At 35.8% G+C, this 20,970-nt stretch overlaps 1 protein-coding gene across 2 annotated transcripts in view; it reads right to left on the bottom strand.

The window, feature by feature from the left end:
• LOC137630476 (protein FAM110A-like) overlaps nucleotides 1-20,970 on the bottom strand; it is a 457,004-nt gene that overhangs the window by 339,482 nt on the left and 96,552 nt on the right. For both annotated transcript variants that reach the window (XM_068361959.1, XM_068361960.1), the window contains exon 2: nucleotides 13,192-13,219. The gene's annotated coding sequence lies outside the window, so the exon portion shown is untranslated. The remainder of the gene's footprint in view (nucleotides 1-13,191; nucleotides 13,220-20,970) is intronic.

The following is a 20,970-nucleotide window of genomic DNA, read 5'->3' as shown; positions in this document are numbered from 1 at the left end:
GTGGTTGATGACGGGCATGCGATCTTAAAAACGCTCTACCAAATAATAAACCCTGTCTGACGTCATTAAAGAGCTCATGAGGGCAACCAACCCCTCAATGTAAGAATAACGGTGGGAATGAAGCAAAAGATAGGTTCCAAACGGCCATTCGTGTTTACGAAATAGTAATAAGATGAAAACTAATAAATATAAATATGCCATTTGAAATAATTACAATAATCATTGGATATACACTTAAAACATTTGAGTTTAACGGGACTGCCATCATCATTATCAGAGGATATAAAACTGGGTTATTTTCATTCACCCTCACGATTATAACTGTATTTCAAAGGAGATAAAATAGTATTATTTATTCCCTTATTCAAAGGACATGATTGTCACACAGATATTAACTATAACAGTGATATCAATAACAATGCTGATAGTAATAATAAAAGTTAATATTAATAATAATAATAATAATAATAATAATAATAATAATAATAATAATAATAATAATAATAATAATAATAATAATAATAATAATAATAATAAAAATTACTGTTTTCAAAAATTCGTTCAATTGTACGGTAAGAACCAATTGTTCAAATTTCCTACCTAATCTGAAGTATCAAAACAATTAAGAGAAAATTAAAAATAAAGAAAACGAAAAGGAAAACTTTAAAATTCAGTCAGAAAAATGACCAAAAAAACCATCACATCAATCTTAGCTTCTTCAAAACTTTATAAATGAGGAATACCTCGAGTGCATCCAGATCTTTTCCTTCCACCTGTTTATGACTTCACTCTTTCTTTTATTTATTTTTATTCTTGCGTTCGTTCTTTGTTTTCTTTTTTCTTTCATAACAACTTGACCAACAATCTTCTTCTTAAGTTTTAATGAACAGGCAATAACATGCACGAGAGCCGTTGAAGGTAGGAAAAAGCAAAAATAAACCTTCAGGGTTTAATTTAAGAAAACCCAGGGTTTTCTTTTTTTACTTCTAGGGTAATGAGGCGAATGCCTTAACGTGCTTACATGTACCAGACTCAAAGAAGTAGGAGAACGTGCAGTAGTTTTAGTAAATTGAAAAAAAAAAAAAAAAAAAAAAAAAAAAAAAAAAAAAAAAAAAAAAAAAAAAAAAAAAAAAAAAAAAAACGTATAGACGTTCATATTTTGCTGCTGGAGAAAATAAACAGCGTTAGGTCACCGCAAATCTCCGGTAAGGTTCAGTAATTCCCCCTGCCCAGTCGCAGTATTCAGAGTTCAGGTCCCAGAAATCTGGGACATACCAGCCCTAAACCCTTGTTCCCGATACACGATAACTGCCTGAATATCGTCGTCTACGCTGTCTTTGCGATAGAATAGAGGGAAATGAAGAGAAAGCACGGTGAATGCAAGTTTACTCGCCCATTCAGCAAATGCACGTAGCACAAGTACCACCTGCCAGAACAGAGGAGCAATAAAATAATGTTAAATTGTGAAGGAAGCAATCCACGGTAGAGGAAAGGCCAGTTGAACTAGGTAATTCCTTAGATGATTACAGAAACCACACACACATTGACTCCAAAGCGTTAATGTCTGGTAGGCTGAGCACCTGATTTCAGGGACACAAGTCAGAAAACTGCTGCCTGGTCAATCTTCCCTGAAATTGATTCCTACCACTCCCAAATCTGAGCACACTAATAAAAAAACAGACTAAAACAAAGTCCCAAAACATACATCATGAGAGTAATAACCTAACTGCACATCTTATGATTGCCGATTTCCTTAAATTACATGTAATGGTCACTTAAAAGCAAATATCGTTTTACTACTAAATCCAACAGAAAATAGAATTTACCACTACCCATCTCCTATTTGGCAATATATTTTAACAATTCCCAACATATCCATTACTACCTCACTCGATCCTCTCTATCATAGTGAGACAGATTTTCATATTTATTGTACAAACACACACATACACGTGTGATTCATATATAAACTACTGTTCGTAAACTCTACAGTTTTTAACCCATAACATTTAGTGTTCCACCTCAGGATGGATTGAAATAAGAGTTTTCTTGACGTATTTAGCAAGCTTTTTCCAAATATATTTATATATATATGTATATATACACACACACACATATATATATATATATATATATATATATATATATATATATACATATATATATATAATAGAGAGAGAGAGAGAGAGAGAGAGAGAGAGAGAGAGAGAGAGAGAGAGAGAGAGAGAGAGAGAGTGTGTGTGTGGGTGTGTACGTGGTTGAACATGAACCAACTTCTCACTAAGAATATTTCACTTAAAAATAAAGGAAAAAATCCACATCAACCCTTGCACCATCTCACACTGAAATTCCTTTAACCATATGGGAAGGGTTAAGATGACAAGGTAACACATCGACATACATATTGACGTACAAAATAGATGACGGACGATCTATATTCAAGTACATCTACATCTGATGTTTTACCGTTTATCTAATTTTAACAGAGATCCCATTAACCGTTTATTATTATTATTATTATTATTATTATTATTATTATTATTAGCCAATCTACAACCCTAGTTGGAAAAGCAGGATGCTAAAATCCCTAGGGCTCCAACAGGGAAAAATGGCCCAGCGAGGAAAGGAAATAAAAAAATAAATAAACGATATGAGAAATAATAAACAATAAATTATTCTAAAAGCAGTTACAACAACAAAATAAATATGTCATATATAAACTACAAAAAGACTCATGTCAGCCTGTTCAACAAAAAATCATTTGCTTCAACTTTGAACTTTTAAAGTTCCAATGATTCAACTACCCGATTAGGAAGATCATTCCACAACTTGGTCACAAATGAAATAAAACTTCTAGAATACTGCGTAGTATTGAGCCTCATGACTATAAGAATTAACTGCATGCCTAGTATTACGAACAGGATTTAACTGTCCCAAAAGATCTGATTGTAAAGGATGGTCAGGAATAACGAGGAAAGTGTGAATAACACGCTGATGAGGAGGAAGAAAGATAAACTAATGAACAATCTGCCGTAATGAACATGGATCCATGATGGTGTATCTTTGTGCCAGTTCGACTGGAATCCCTTCAGCCATGTAAAATTAAGATGACAGAGTAAATGAGCCAGAAACTCTGACAAACCGACAGACAGGCGGGCACACACGCGAAAAGCCAGATGTATAGTTTCTTATAGTTTATATATGACATATCTGTTTATAACGTTATTAATAGTTTATATAGGACATATATGTTTTGACGCTGTTACTGTTTTTAGAATATATTGTTAATTTATTCTCATCTTTTATTTATTTCCTTATTTCCTTTCCTCACTGGGCTATTTTTCCGTGTTGGAGCCCTTGGGCTTATAGCACCTTGCTTTTCCAACTAGGGTTGTAGCTTGGCTAATAATAATAATAATAATAATAATAATAATAATAATAATAATAATAATAATAATAATAATAGTAACGGAGAGAAAAACTCTACAATAGTTCCAAGAGGAATCTGAATCTGATTAAGCAGTATTCAAATATGTTATTTCAGCGAGCCAATTTGATGTGATCTGAACCTACAGAGTATACTGTACAAACTGAGAAACTCAACATTATCTCTCTCACATATCTTTAAAGGTATATAATTAGAAAAAAAAACATAATGTCGGCTTCTGCAGCCAGTAGAGTGAAAAAGAGAGATAGGCTATATCCCTTAAACAACAGACAATGGCTGTGTTAAGCGTGTGTGTCTTCACTGGCTGAGTTCATATTTGGAAATGATTTGTGTCTGGGTATATACACAAGCATGAATACGCATCTGATGTTTGAATACCGTCATCAAAGAGTTGAGGATGAGTGTGTGGACATAGCGAAAAGCAAGCCCTCCGTTCGCTGCAGATTTGAACGCTCATGCATGCATGAGAACCGTGAGCTTTCAAGGGCTCTCTCTCTCTCTCTCTCTCTCTCTCTCTCTCTCTCTCTCTCTCTCTCTCTCTCTCTCTCATGGAAAGTCAAGCCGGAGAAGTTACACAAGTTTCCCAAATATAATACTATTGTGGGCATCAAATGTTCGAGTTTTTTTTTAAGATCCCTATTGCTTTATTTTCATTACTATAAATACTTCCTATTGAAAGCTTGGTAACAATATTTTTCATGATAAGGGAGTATGAATGGTATCTAATTTAATAAAAAGAAATGTCTTTGCCTATTCCTAAAACCCACAATTCCATTCCATCTTACAACCAAACCCACCTCAACCCAACACCCAAAACGCCCTTTTTATGATCTGTCAATTTTGAAGCTCACGCACAATTAGTTCCTAAACATTGGAAAAATATGTGGTGAAAATAATATTTGAAAGATAAGATTCAATTTCATCAAGAGCCTATCAACTATAAAGATATTAAAATTGTGCTTGTGGGATTCAAGTATACTTAATTGAAAAGAAATAAATCGAATTAGGCTATGTTTTTTTGCTTAGATAACATTGGTCCTTGAACTCCAAACAATACATATACATTAAGATGGTCGCGGATCATAAAAAATTGTACGAGTAACAATACACAAACAAAAAAACAAACACACACATTATATATATATATATATATATATATATATATATATATATATGTGTGTGTGTGTGTGTGTGTGTGTGTGTGTGTGTGTGTGTATTTCTAAAATATACAAAATTCATTTAAGATACCTATGTGTCTGCCTCTTGCGTCAATAAGCGTAAGAAGAAATAACGATGATAATGATGATGTTTCTGCATTACACCCATCAAAACCTATCATCAAATTTCCTTAAGGGGAAGCAAAGACGACACTGTACAACACTGACATCTTTTTACAACCTTGTCATTCTTCCTAAAGAGGAGCAAAGAATAAAATCTGATCGGGGAAGATGATTCCAATGTTACAGTTACGACACCACCCATCCAACCTGTTTGGCAGGTATTCACCTGAGGAGGCAACTTCTGTAACTGTACTAATGCTGAATGACTACAATGACTACTAACCTTGCTCGTACGCCCCTCCGATGTACAAGTGCACTTGAATTTATATCTTTATTCTGAACTCAAGGAGTTAACTATTGTACTGCAATTGTTCAGCGGCTACTTTCCTCTTGGTAAGGGTAAGGTTATGGTGGCCAATGTGTTGACGTCCCTGACTGGTGAACGCCAGACTGGGGTTCGAGTCCCGCTCAAACTCGTTAGTTTCTTTGGTCGCTGCAATCTCACCATCCTTGTGAGCTGAGGATGGGGGGTTTAGGGGAGCTTATAGGTCTATCTGCCGAGTCATCAGCAACCATTGCCTGGCCCTTCTTGGTCGTAGCTTGGATGGAGAGGGTTCTTGGGCTGATCCTATGTAATATGGTAGGGCTTGATAGGGCAATGTCACTGTCCCTTGCCTCTACCATTTATGAGTGGCCTTTAAACATTTAAGAGACTCTTTAGCTATGGTAATCAGATCTTCTACGACTAGTCTTGAGAATTGCCATAGCCTCTGTACTACAGTATTCTACTGTCTTGGGTTAGAGTTCGCTTGCTTGAGGGTCCACTCATGCACACGATCCTAGCGGTTTTCTCATTTCCTTTCCGCTCTGGGATATTTTCCCTGTTGGACCCCTCGATCTGATAGCATCCTACTTTTCCAACTAGGGTTGTAGCTTAGCAAGTAATAATAATAATAATAATAATAATAATAATAATAATAATAATAATAATAATGATAATAATAACGGGGCAAATGAATTCAAGCTACTCATCTTCCTTTTTCGTGCGTGTTTTTGTTGTATGGGCTCCATCTGATTTTAATAGATTTAATGTGTATTGGCGTTGGGCCAATGAGGCCATTTAGCCTTGGGGTGAGACTGGGGGATACCCAGCAGTCGCACTGTGAAGAATAGTTAAAAGCTTAAAGACGTTGTATAGCAAGAGGGAAGAAATCATGGGGTTATGATAGCCTATTGGAAACGATCCTACATGGTAATCTGCTGGACTGGAGTTCTTATAGTGTCTGCAACCTCACTATCCTCGTGAGCTAAAGATGGGGGTTTGGGGGAGCCTTTACGTCTACCTGCTGTGTCATCAGCAGCCATTGCCTGGCCCTCCCTAGTCCTAGCTTGGGTGGAGGGGCCTTGGGCGCTGATCATATGTATATATGGTTAATTTCTAGGAATCTAGGACATTGTCACTATCCTTTGGTAACCTTTAAACCATTAAAACAGGTAAAGCAGAAGGCTACAATGTGTCTGCAGCTAGAGACTGAAGTGACAACTCAATTATCATAAGAAATGGTTACATTACACAACGTGAGTGCACTCATGGTACTAAACAACTAAACTCTCACAAAAGGAATATGTCAAATTATCATATTTCTTCAATACTCCCGAGTCGATTGCCTGACCTTGGTTCCCGAAGGACAACGAGTTCCAACGGCTGGCGTTTGTCAGTATCACTTTCGGTGACTACTTTTGCTGTTATATTTCTTGTTGTTGATTTTATTTCATTCAGTAAAATTTGATGCGTTTAAAACTTCAGCTGACAGTGAGCTGTAAGATTTAACAGGTAAATGAAGACCTGCTTTAATCAAAACACATTGGATTTGGTATAACTATCATCATTATTATTATTGCTTAAACTAAGTCAGGTTTGAAGATAAAGAACTAAAAAGAAAAACACAATAGAGCAATCATGAGTGGACGCAAGTATACAAGCATCAATTACTTTGAAGCATTATTCATCCCATTTCCACTATGACCGTATAAATGGGTATACTATTAATGCATATTCTGCAATTAACTCTATGCACTAACTGCATCTACCTTTAACTCCTATTACTTTCTACTTTACCTCCGTACTCGCTTTCTTTCCTTCATACAACAAAACATCTTTTAAAATTATCTTCCTATTGCAAGTGTGGGGTTCTCCCTCCCAAGTTACACCCCGACATCGAAGAGCCTTCGCGATCCCACTGCCGGGTTATTTGGACCAAGTTCACAAATCCAATTAAATCCACCTCAGCCACGAGTAAAGAAAATAAACAAAATCCACCTATGTTGGCGTAACACATGCAAGAGGTGCTATTTCAATTCGAGTTACGATTAATAGCAGGGATATGCCAAGGGGTTACGTCCTTCATGCGATATATATATAAATATATATATATATATATATATATATATATATATGTGTGTGTGTGTGTGTGTGTGTGTGTGTGTGTCTATACACATATATATATATATATACATATATATATATATATATATATATATATATATGTCTATACATATATATATGTATGTCTATATATATATGTGTGTGTTCAAATAAGCCATATATATTTTGATATATTAATGTCTGGATTCTCTTAACGACCTCGGGATCAGAGCCCCAGGCGAAATCTCACAAAGACAAGAGCTTGGCTCCGGCCGGGAATCGAACCCTGGTCGGCAAGCTTATATAGACAGTGACTAACCCATTCGGCCACGAAGGAAGATAAAAGTCAATGACAATTCTACTATACTTATACCTGTCGAATTCAGGTATTTTGTACTTAGAATTGAAATCAACCCATCTTCACCATCGTAGCTAATTGGTAGTTTGTTACTTGGCATTCAATTTATGATAAATTTTGCACATTTTTACGTGTTTTTCATATTCAAATAAGCCATATATATTTTGATATATTAATGTCTGGATTCTCTTAACGACCTCGGGATCAGAGCCCCAGGCGAAATCTCACAAAGACAAGAGCTTGGCTCCGGCCGGGAATCGAACCCTGGTCGGCAAGCTTATATAGACAGTGACTAACCCATTCGGCCACGAAGGAAGATAAAAGTCAATGACAATTCTACTATACTTATACCTGTCGAATTCAGGTATTTTGTACTTAGAATTGAAATCAACCCATCTTCACCATCGTAGCTAATTGGTAGTTTGTTACTTGGCATTCAATTTATGATAAATTTTGCACATTTTTACGTGTTTTTCATATTCAAATAAGCCATATATATTTTGATATATTAATGTCTGGATTCTCTTAACGACCTCGGGATCAGAGCCCCAGGCGAAATCTCACAAAGACAAGAGCTTGGCTCCGGCCGGGAATCGAACCCTGGTCGGCAAGCTTATATAGACAGTGACTAACCCATTCGGCCACGAAGGAAGATAAAAGTCAATGACAATTCTACTATACTTATACCTGTCGAATTCAGGTATTTTGTACTTAGAATTGAAATCAACCCATCTTCACCATCGTAGCTAATTGGTAGTTTGTTACTTGGCATTCAATTTATGATAAATTTTGCACATTTTTACGTGTTTTTCATATTCAAATAAGCCATATATATTTTGATATATTAATGTCTGGATTCTCTTAACGACCTCGGGATCAGAGCCCCAGGCGAAATCTCACAAAGACAAGAGCTTGGCTCCGGCCGGGAATCGAACGCTGGTCGGCAAGCTTATATAGACAGTGACTAACCCATTCGGCCACGAAGGAAGATAAAAGTCAATGACAATTCTACTATACTTATACCTGTCGAATTCAGGTATTTTGTACTTAGAATTGAAATCAACCCATCTTCACCATCGTAGCTAATTGGTAGTTAAGAGAATCCAGACATTAATATATCAAAATATATATGCCTTATTTGAATATGAAAAACACGTAAAAATGTGCAAAATTTATCATAAATTGAATGCCAAGTAACAAACTACCAATTAGCTACGATGGTGAAGATGGGTTGATTTCAATTCTAAGTACAAAATACCTGAATTCGACAGGTATAAGTATAGTAGAATTGTCATTGACTTTTATCTTCCTTCGTGGCCGAATGGGTTAGTCACTGTCTATATAAGCTTGCCGACCAGGGTTCGATTCCCGGCCGGAGCCAAGCTCTTGTCTTTGTGAGATTTCGCCTGGGGCTCTGATCCCGAGGTCGTTAAGAGAATCCAGACATTAATATATCAAAATATATATGGCTTATTTGAATATGAAAAACACGTAAAAATGTGCAAAATTTATCATAAATTGAATGCCAAGTAACAAACTACCAATTAGCTACGATGGTGAAGATGGGTTGATTTCAATTCTAAGTACAAAATACCTGAATTCGACAGGTATAAGTATAGTAGAATTGTCATTGACTTTTATCTTCCTTCGTGGCCGAATGGGTTAGTCACTGTCTATATAAGCTTGCCGACCAGGGTTCGATTCCCGGCCGGAGCCAAGCTCTTGTCTTTGTGAGATTTCGCCTGGGGCTCTGATCCCGAGGTCGTTAAGAGAATCCAGACATTAATATATCAAAATATATATGGCTTATTTGAATATGAAAAACACGTAAAAATGTGCAAAATTTATCATAAATTGAATGCCAAGTAACAAACTACCAATTAGCTACGATGGTGAAGATGGGTTGATTTCAATTCTAAGTACAAAATACCTGAATTCGACAGGTATAAGTATAGTAGAATTGTCATTGACTTTTATCTTCCTTCGTGGCCGAATGGGTTAGTCACTGTCTATATAAGCTTGCCGACCAGGGTTCGATTCCCGGCCGGAGCCAAGCTCTTGTCTTTGTGAGATTTCGCCTGGGGCTCTGATCCCGAGGTCGTTAAGAGAATCCAGACATTAATATATCAAAATATATATGGCTTATTTGAATATGAAAAACACGTAAAAATGTGCAAAATTTATCATATATGTGTGTGTGTGTGTTATGTGTGTGCGTGTGTGTTAGCAGTTATCTTCTAGAAAACATTACACTTTAAAATACGTCTGTTAGACCTAAATGAATGAAATTTGTGGCCGTAAAAATATGTTTGGCTCTATCCATTTGTGAAAAAAATGGTAATAGAATTTTTCTTATATTTAACTTCTCGTTTGTCTTATCACTGAGAGAGAGAGAGAGAGAGAGAGAGAGAGAGAGAGAGAGAGAGATTCCAGCTCTATGCTAAATTGTTTCATTCGCAGTTTAAATCACTGAATATAACAAGTAACCCAAAAAAAGATATAGTGTATTGGCACTAAAGATAGTAAAAAATCCCATATGGCTCCTATTAAAACTGTATCCAAAATGATCCAAAACAACACACACACAAATCTTCAGCTGTCATCGAGAAGTCATCGCTATCACTGAATCTATTAATGCAAAATCATGATCCCGTTCCAAGAAGAGATGCAAATGTATTTTAATAAGGTCTTTAACGTGAGGTGATTCTTCGAATCCTTTCAGGATGGAGGTAATCTTTTTCACTCAATTGTGGATGGAAATGGAGAGACATTTTGATCTCGAGTGAATTTCAAACTGATAAACATTTAAAGTTTTAAAGACCGCTCATGAATGGCAAAGGCAAGGGATAGTGACAATGCCGAAGAGATCAGCGCCTAAGCCCCCTCTCCACCCAAGATTGGACCATGGAGGACTGTGTAATGGCTGCTAAAGAGTTGATGACTCGGCAGGTAGACCTTTATGCTCCCCTAAACCCTATATCCTTAGCTCACACGTATGGTTTGACTTCAGACACTGGAAGAAAATACTAAGCTTGAGCGAATCTCGAATCCCAATCGAGCCAGACAGGGATACTTCCAATAGGTTAAGCATGGCTAGAAGACGGGTTTTCTTCTGAAATTAAATTTCTTCATCATATAATGAATACAAAATGACGTTATTTCCTCATATATTAAATTATATGGTTTGATATATTTCCCTTACTTCCCCAAGAGTAAAGAAAAAACATGGATAAAACACGAAAAGCAAAAATGGGAAAATAACAATTTACAATGATAAAAGACAATATGCATTAGGAAACAACAATAATGGAAGCATACTAAACATCTACCAAAGCTATATAATGGGAGCTGGGACCTGGGTATTCTCTCCTTCCAAAACCTGAATGGACACTTCTAAGAACTTTGGTCCAAGTTAACTATCCAAAAGACACTTCATTCAAGAAAGAGTCTAACTTTTCCGGTAGAGGTTAGACTTCCTTCTATAAAGAACCCTTGTCTCTCCACTGTTTTGCTTGTCTTCTTTTTATACCTCAGATATACAATGATTCCAGAAATATACACAAATAACTACACCTGGAGAGAATACAATTATCATAAAATGTCAGCTGAAAATGATAAGACGCAAATTATGAATGGATTTAATTTGACAAAGAGGCAATGAAAAATAACACAAAGACTTAAAATTGTCAGCTTTTCGTAAGGAGGTTTATGATAGACAAGTAGAGTAACTACTTGGAACTTCTATCACGTTTAGCTGGCCATATTGAGTTTTAATTTGGATAATCCACCTATGAGTTTGGGATTTTATTTGAAGTTTAAAGGTTCTCACGAGCGGCAGGGGCAAGTCCCCCTCTCCCCCTAAACTAAGACCAAGCAGAGACAGGCAATAGTTGCTGATGACTCAGCAGGTAGGCTTGCAAGCTACCCTAACTCCACCATCCCTAGCTAACAAGGACGGTGGAGTTACTACATTACTAGAAACTATACACTTTGAGCGGGGCCTGAACTCCCGACTCACAGATCGCAAGACATGAACGTATCCAATGGGCATACTCCCAGTTAGTAAAAAAATAAAACGAAGAATCAGAATGATATGAATAAGCAATATGATACAGTTCAAAACAGCAGTATTCTATGACTGCTTAACAATTCGATGAGGATATATAAATCAGACAACTTTTTAAACATAGTTATTAAAGCAGTCATACAATGACAACACAGTAGTTAAGAACAAAATAAACTCGATCATGGTGATTATAACGATGACAGTATGAACATCAGCTGGAAAATTGGAGCACACGATGAAAAATGCCACACCTATGGCAAGGCCATCTAATTTGGGCTCCTCTAATAGGTCGCCATTATTATTGTTGCACCTCTGCAACTAGTGCAGGGAACTGGCTATGAAGCCATAAAGAAGGGGCATAAATTTTTCATCTAACACAACTCTGCCAGTTTCCCATTATGCAACGATTATGAAGTGATCAAATTTAATGGTTATTCGGTCCTCCTTCTTAGTTCTTCAAAATAAAAGTCCATTTTAGCAGTATATAATGATATGGAGACAGCTTTTTTACTTACTATAAGGGCAATACATTACAGGGGAACCATACTCTCTACAAGAATTTGACAAAAAAAGGAGAAAGTATTCCTGATACAAATGAAAGTCTTTTTATCGGATACATTCCAAGGCATTCAGCATTTCAAACCGCATATTGCTCGTTTATTGTCAAATCCACAGATTATGGCAAATGAATGTACTAATTATGTTATACAATATGGGATTGACATGAATGAAGATTTATATATGAAGTCACCTTTCTCTCTCTCTCTCTCTCTCTCTCTCTCTCTCTCTCTCTCCATGTGCAAAGAATTATGGTAAGAGTTACCTGTTATGGATAAAATGACGTAGACATGGGAGTGTTTCTAAACGATAAGCATGATTTAGTTAACAAAGTATTCATCAGGATTACAAACGTTGGTGTAACTTGCCCTGATATGCTGTAATATATATATATATATATATATATGTATGTATATATATATATATATATTATATATATATATATATATATACAGTATATATATAGACAGATAGATATATATACATATGTATATTTATATATATATAAATATATATAATCATATATCTATATATTATATATATATATATATATGTATATATATATATATATATATATACTGTATATATTCTTACAAACTGTACATCCATGTCAGAAAATGATAATCATAATACCCTTATCGAGGGGAATTTTTTCACGTCCAATTTCATCCTTTCAACTTCTTTTACTGTTGATTAATAATAATAATAATAATAATAATAATAATAATAATAATAATAATAATAATAATAATAATAATAATAATATAGGAAATAGAATCTATCAAAATATTATCTCGGAATACTGTGCAATCTTCCATAACAACAGAAAATACTTTTGCTAATATCAAAAACCTAACGCCCTACTAACAGCCTAGCCCTGAAGAATAACAGAAAACATAAAAGTTGTAATATCATACAGCTGACTTTCTAAAGTGTGCAGGTTTTATATATATATATATATATATATATATATAGAGTGTTCCGTATATTTCTATCAAGAGATCTATCCTACGAAAATATAGGAAAAATTTAGAAATGTAATTCCGGGATACTTACATGGACTTGCGGACAGGACGAGGTCTATCTGAAAAGAATAAACAATCCATTAATAGGAAAAATATGAAAGAGAGAGAGAGAGAGAGAGAGAGAGAGAGAGAGAGATAGAGAGAGAGAGAGAGAGAGAGAGAGAGAGAGAGATTAACATTGTAAAAGTTGCTTTTAAGACGTTTCTTCAGTTAATAAATAAAATGAAATAGTTTCTTAAAACTACTTTTTTAGTGAAAAACCGAGTGGTAAAAATAAGATATGAAAATAATATAAACAAAGAGATCAGTAGAACATAAACTTATATATAGAGCATATTATATAAAGTATATATATATATATATATATATGTATATATATATATATATATATATCAACGCATAAAAAATCCTCAACCATAAAACACCCACGTATGAAACCAAAATAGACAAATAAACAGTCATCAAAATATCACAATGTTGTGCTTATACACGTATATTAAAGGCTCCAGACGAGGAGCATTTACATACGAAGGCAACGCCCCCTCATCCACTGACTTATTTCATGTCAAGTCGATCTAGGAAAGCCAGAAGCAAGGGAATTCCGAAAAGCCATAAGGCGGAAGTACTGAAATAGAACTGCGTAAGAGGAATTGTCGGTAATCAATAATGGTTTACCATAACAGGGATAGTCAATTATCTTTTACAGTTAAAGCACAGCATATAGCATATAAGTGTCAAATTACATCTCTCTGATCCGCTTTAAATAAATAAGTACACACATACCCATGCACACACACATCTATATATATATATATATATATATACAGTATACATATATGTATGTGTGTGCGTGCGTGCGCACATACATACGCACACACCATAAATGCGTCTCTTCGTTTGTTAACCAGGTGACATTAATGGATTCTTTAAGCCAAACCAAACACCAATTTAAGAAAGAATAAAAATGAAGTGAAAACAATAAGGAGAAATGTAAGTGAAGGACTATGAATTGTAAGTATTTTCCGAATATATATATATATATATATATATATGACGGATTTATATCTGATAAAATGAAGGCTTTGAGAAAAGGGACAGTAAAAGAAAACCATTAATGGTGATGAGTATAAAACTACCTGCGAACATGAGAAAAGAGGAAAAATAAGAGAAATGGCCATTAAAAGCGGGCTGAAAGAACTCAAATAAAATGGACTTTGCATCAAAGGAAGAAACTTCGAGTGAAAATGGAAACTATTTTAGAGACGGAGCTCAAAGAAAACTTGAACATTTCCAAAGGAGAAAATTCGAACGGTTAAAATACAGACAAAATTTTTACAGTAATGGCACAGTACTCCCCTGCCCTGTCCCCCCCCCCCAAAAAAAAGCCACGTCCTTGCCTGGGGTCCGACTCCCGATCAAACTCGTTAGCTCCTAAGGTCGCTCCAACCTCACCATCATTTTGAGGTATGGATGGGGAGAAGGAGCCTATAGGTCTATCTGCCGAGTCATCAGCAGCCATTGCCTGTCCCTCTTTGGTCCTAGCTTGGGTGAAGAAGGGCTTGGTCACTGATCATATGTATATATGGTCAGTCTCTAGGCCATTATCCTGCTCGATAGGGCATTGTTACTGTCTCTTGCCAATGCCAGTCATGAGTGACCTTTAGACCTTAAATCTTTAAACGGCGAAATGTAAAAGGAATAGATCCATTGTAGCAAACAATTATCGTCATAAAATGACAACATAAGGACTTATTCAAGGATGCCATAAGGATGCAATAATCTTCATACACGTGAGGGACTCAAAAACCCTCTCATCAAGAGTCACAAATCGGAAGGGAAAAGACTACCCTTCAGGTATTGTCTGATTTTGTCATGTATTAGTTCTCTTGATTGAGGGTGCACTCGGCCACGCCGTTCTGTCTTGTTTCTCTCCCTCTTGTTTTGTTAAAGTTTTTATAGTTTATATAGGAGATATTTCTTTTAATGTTGTTACTCTTCTTCAAAAATTTTATTTTTCCTTGTTTCCTTTCCTCACTGAGCTATTTTCCCTTTTGGAGCCCCTGGGCTCATATCATCCTGCTTTTCCAACTAGGGTTGTATCTTAGCAAGTAATAATAATAATAATAATAATAATAATAATTAGGACCTTCAGCCTCGTTTATGATAAAATCTAACCTCTCTTAATTTACGTCTACTTCTCTCTTGCCGTTTCTTCCTTCATAAATGTTACTACAAATAAAAAGATTATCAATTTAAAGACAAATATTACTACAAATAAAAACTAAACAATTTAAACACAAATGTAACAATAAATTTTTCAAAATCAAATAATTTAAACACAAATGTAACTAGAAATTTTTAAAGCATGAAAAATTTAAACATGTTACTATAAATAAACAAATTAAAAATACAAATACACAAATGTTACAATAAATAACAAAATTAAACAATATAAACACATTCTCTCTCTCTCTCTCTCTCTCTCTCTCTCTCTCTCTCTCTCTCTCTTTGTATCATCTCCATTCTGATAACCAATTTCCAACCACATTTCTAACCGGCAATTAAGAAGAATTCTCTCTCCTTCACAATACAAAAAACGGATTCCTCCAGTCTCCCTTTCCAAGCATCCAATCCTTAAACAAGATTTCCCTAAACATCTGTTCCTAACGACTTGCAGATGCTCAATCTAACCCCCTTTTCTTCTGCAACATTAAACCGCTCTCGTTCGTTATCCTTATCTCAAACATATTTCCCCTTTTTTTCAGATAAACGGAAGAGCTCGAGGGGCTGAATGAGGGCTGATAAGATGACTACCCAAAAATAAAACCAGGACCAGGATGAAAAAACAGAACGAGCAGCGAAGGCGATGTCTTTCTTTCGGGGCCAAAGAAATGGGATTGTCCAGCCCAGAGACACAGAGACTCTGTTACTTCTACCGCAAAGGATGAGATGGGAATGGTTGGCCACAGAACTACATCAACTTGGTGGAAAATGTGCAGCGTTTCTGTATGAAGCTATTAAGTTTTTCATCTGGTCAAAATATAATCCTTGTCTCATGTTTAAGATCTAAAGGCCGCACATGAATTACAGAGGCAAGGGACAGTGATAATGCCCTAGAGACTGACCATACAGGGCATATGATCGCCACCCAAGCACCCTCTCCACCCAAGCTAGGACCAGAACAGGGAGGGCAAGACAGTGGCTGCTGATGATTCAGCAGGTAGACCTACAGGCGTCCCAATACCCCACAGTCTTAGCTCATAAGGATGCGGAGGATTCAGACACTGCAAGAAACTAACGAGTTTGAGCGGAACTCGAACCTTACTGTAGTCCTGCGACTGCCATGCAGGGACGTTTCCAATAGGCCACTAAAACCCTAAAAACTAAGATGAAGTCACTGTATGGTATGAAAGTTCGAAGGTCACTTGTGACAACTTTATGATTCTAATAAAAGGCAGTACAGTAAACTTCAAATACCTCTCTCTCTCTCTCTCTCTCTCTCTCTCTCTCTCTCTCTATCTATTATCGACTCACATATGGAAAACAATAATAATTTAAAGGAATATTAGCAATCAAATTATTTTCTATAAATTATACGATAAGCAAAAAATCCAATTAATATAACTTAGTGCCTCAAAATTTCTAACAACTAAATCAAACCTGTATTTGTTTACAAATTATATCTTGTACTATACGTGTTAAACTTCCACGTCACAAAGAACAATTTTCCTCTATAAGAAATAAACATAACCAAAATATCTTCACTTTTAGAGCATATCTTTTCTTCGCTTGCTTAATGTAATCATTTTTTCATACGTAGCTGTGTGACTGACAATCTGCAGTCTATCAAAATTCAGTTTTAAAGAGCACTCATGAATAGCAGAGGCAGGGGACAGTGACATTACCCTAGTAAGCAGGACAATGCCCTAGAGACTGACCATATATACATATGATCAGCGCCTAAGGCCCCTCACCACACAATCTACGACCAAGGAGGGCCAGGCAATGGCTGCTGCTGACTCAGCAGATAGACCTATAGGCTCCTCCTAACCTTCCATCCTTAGCTCGCAAAGATAGTGAGATTGCAGAGACCAAAGGAACTAACGAGTTTGAGCGGGACTCGATCCCCAGTCTGGCGTTCACCAGCCAGGGACGTTACTATAGTTGAAGAGTAGAGAGGAGACAATAATAGAATTACTGTTCTGCAATTCGATTGATGTGCAAATCCTGATCCCACTGATATGGCAGCATTAGTGAGTGGAGTTATTGTTTTGAGAGCATGCTTCAAAATCTATGAGCATTAAGTTTCTCAAAAGCAAAAGTTCCAAAACAGTTTTATTTTGGAGGTCGTCTCCACTTAAACGAATTCATGTATCCAAACAAGTTAAAGTAACAATGGCAAAAAAAAAAAAAAAAAAAAAAAGGTAAATATACAAAAATCATAAAACACAAACGATATATCCAAGGATCATTTCTTTGCTGTTGGGCCAATACATGAACACAAAAACTCCTTGCGCTAATCAGTGCCAAAATGTCAAGCGATTTTCCAATTCCAATCCAAGTAATTTACATTTCCCTCGGGATATATTTCCCGTGCAATCCAGAAATTTCCCCTAAGAGGGAAGTCTCTCCCCTCCTGGGAATAACTGCTCTAGAGGATTCTGGAAATCTTGATTCTCGATATATAATACTAAAAGCAACTGACATTTCGAATTATAGCAGTTGACTGTTGGAACCATCCTTGCATGGTTGTCCACCTTTGGATCTGTTCAGACGTGAAACGAATGGATTATAACTAACAAACTTATCTAAACAAAACTCTTTATTATTATTATTATTATTATTATTATTATTATTATTATTATTATTATTATTATTATTATTATTACCTAAGCTACAACCTTATTTGGAAAAGCATGATGCTATAAGCGCAAGGGCTCCAACAGAGAAATATAGCCCAGTGAGGAAAGAAAATAAGGAAATAAATATACGATATGGGAAATAATTAATATAATATTGTAAAAACAGTAACAACATCAAAACAAATATTCCATATATAAACTATAAAAAGACTGATGTCGGTCTGCTCAGCATAAAAACATTTGCTGCAAGCTTAAATGCCTTATGATCCTCTAAACCTTGAAACCAAAATGAAAATTAATGAAGAAATTAACCTTTCTAAGAAGAATTTGAAGTCAAACTGGTTGATAGGATAAATAATCGAATTAAATTGTTTGATTACTAGAATTTGAATTCCAAATTAAATGGAGTTTCTTCACTTTTTCATGTCTTCCAGATGTCAAAGCTTTCAGTGCGACGACCAACCAAATATTTTGGAATATATATATATATATATATATATATACATAGATAGATAGATAGATAGATAGATAGATACATACATACATATATATACATATATATTTCGGTAGTTTTCATAGTCATAATAGCGTTTAATTTTTCTTAAATCTTGCAGTATCGTTGTAGTTAATCCCTCGCTTGCATTCACTTGTTGTATTCACATAGAATTTACTATAGCTGAAATCAACGCAGCATACTGATGCATTTTTAACAAATAAATAAGAATTTAACATCAATATATAGTTATATATATATATATATATATATATTATATATATATATAATATACATATATATACAGTATATATACATATATAAATATATATATATATATATATATATATTTATATATATATATATATATATACACACACACACACACACACACATATATATATATATATATATATAAACAAGTACATACACACACACCTGTGTTTATGCTAATCAGCAGATGCACAGCACCAACCAATGAGCTTTAGTTCCAGACAAGAGGAGCGCTCTCTCTCTCTCTCTCGCTCTCTCTCTCTCTCTCTCTCTCTCTCTCTCTCTCTCCCCTGGGGTTTCCACGGAAGGGAGGGTCAGGCATGATGCTGGCTCGAGTCTATTTGAATGACAATGGGGTTTAAAGAAGGAACGGAGGGGAAAAGGGACGACGAAAGCAAAATGGACTTCACAGAGTCACACTGCAACAGGAACACAATTTTTACACTGGTTGAAGTTACAGTAATTGCAGAGAGAGAGAGAGAGAGAGAGAGAGAGAGAGAGAGAGATTTTGCAGCACCAATTTTATTTTTGGCATGACATTCAAAAAAAATTGAATAGCAGAAACTCGAGTACACAGTGACGCACGGCCGAGGGCTAGCCAGTGCAAGTTAGAATACAGAACCTATAATTGCCTTCTTCAAAGTGCAGTGGCTAAAATGCGCCCTTTAAAATGCAGTGGCTACAAATACTTCCTATAAAGTGTAGTGGCTAAAAGGCGTTCTAATGTAGTGGCTTAAATGCGTCCTTTAAAGTGCAGTGGCTAAAATGCGTCCTTTAAAGTGCAGTGGCTACAAATACTTCCTATAAAGTGTAGTGGCTAAAATGCGTCCTTTAAAGTGCAGTGGCTAAAATGTGTCTTTTAAAGTGCAGTAGCTACAAATACTTCCTAAAAAGTGTAGTCTCTAAAATGCGTCCTTTAAAGTGTGGTGGTTACAAATACCTCCTATAAAGTGTAGTGGCTAAAATGCGTGCTTTAAAGTGCAGTGGCTAAAAAGCATCCTTTAAAGTCCAGTGGTTACAAATAATTCATATAAAGTGTAGTGGCTAAAAAGCGTCCTTTAAAGTGCAGTGGCTAAAAACCGTCCTTTAAAGTCTAGTGGTTACAAATACTTCCTATAAAGTGTAATGGCTAAAAAGCGTCCTTTAAAGTGCAGTGGCTACAAATACTTCCTATAAAGTGTAGTGGCTAAAATGCGTCCTTTAAAGTGCAGTGGCTACAAATACTTCCTATAAAGTGTTGTGGCTAAACTGCGTCCTTTAAAGTGCAGTGGCTACAATACTTCCTATAAAGTGTAGTGGCTAAAATGCGTCCTTTAAAGTGCAGTGGCTACAAATACTTCCCATAAAGTGTAGTGACTAAACTGTGTCTTTAACGTGCAGTGGCTAAAATGCGTCCTTTAAAGTGCAGTGGCTACAAATACTTCCTATAGAGTGTAGTGGCTAAACTGCGTCCTTTAAAGTGCAGTGGCTACAAATACTTTCTATAAAGTGTAGTGGCTAAAATGCGTTCTTTAAGTGCAGTGGCTACAAATACTTCCTATAAAGCGTAGTGGCTAAAATGCGTCCATTAATGTGCAGTGGCTAAAATGCGTCCTTTAAAGTGCAGTGGCTATAAATACTTCCTATAGAGTGTAGTGGCTAAACTGCGTCCTTTAAAGCTTTAAAGTGCAGTGGCTACAAATACTTTCTATAAAGTGTAGTGGCTAAAATGCGTCCTTTAAAGTGCAGTGGCTACAAATACTTCCTATAAAGCGTAGTGGCTAAAATGCGTCCATTAATGTACAGTGGCTAAAATGCGTCCTTTAAAGTGCAGTGGCTACAAATACTTCCTATAAAGTGCAGAGTCTAAAATGCGTCCTTTAAAGTGCAGTGGCTAAAATGCGTCCTTTAAAGTGCAGTGGCTACAAATACTTCCTATAAAGCATAGTGGTTAAAATGCGTCCTTCAAAGTGCAGTGGCTAAAATGCGCCCTTTGAAACGCAGTGGCTAAAATGCGTCCTTTACAAAGCAGTGACCAAAATGCATTCTTTAATGTGTAGTGGCTAAAATGCGTCCTTTAAAGTGCAGTGGCTACAAATACTTCCTATAAAGTGCAGTGGCTAAAATGCGTCCTTATAGAGCAGGTGGCTAAAATGCGTCCTTTAAAGTACAGTGGCTACAATTACTACCTATAAAGTGTAGT

The sequence above is a fragment of the Palaemon carinicauda genome, chromosome 38, assembly GCF_036898095.1.
Source record: "Palaemon carinicauda isolate YSFRI2023 chromosome 38, ASM3689809v2, whole genome shotgun sequence".
NCBI lineage: Eukaryota > Metazoa > Arthropoda > Malacostraca > Decapoda > Palaemonidae > Palaemon > Palaemon carinicauda.
Note: the sequence above shows the minus strand (reverse complement) of the source record. Positions and strands in the feature narration are given on the sequence as shown.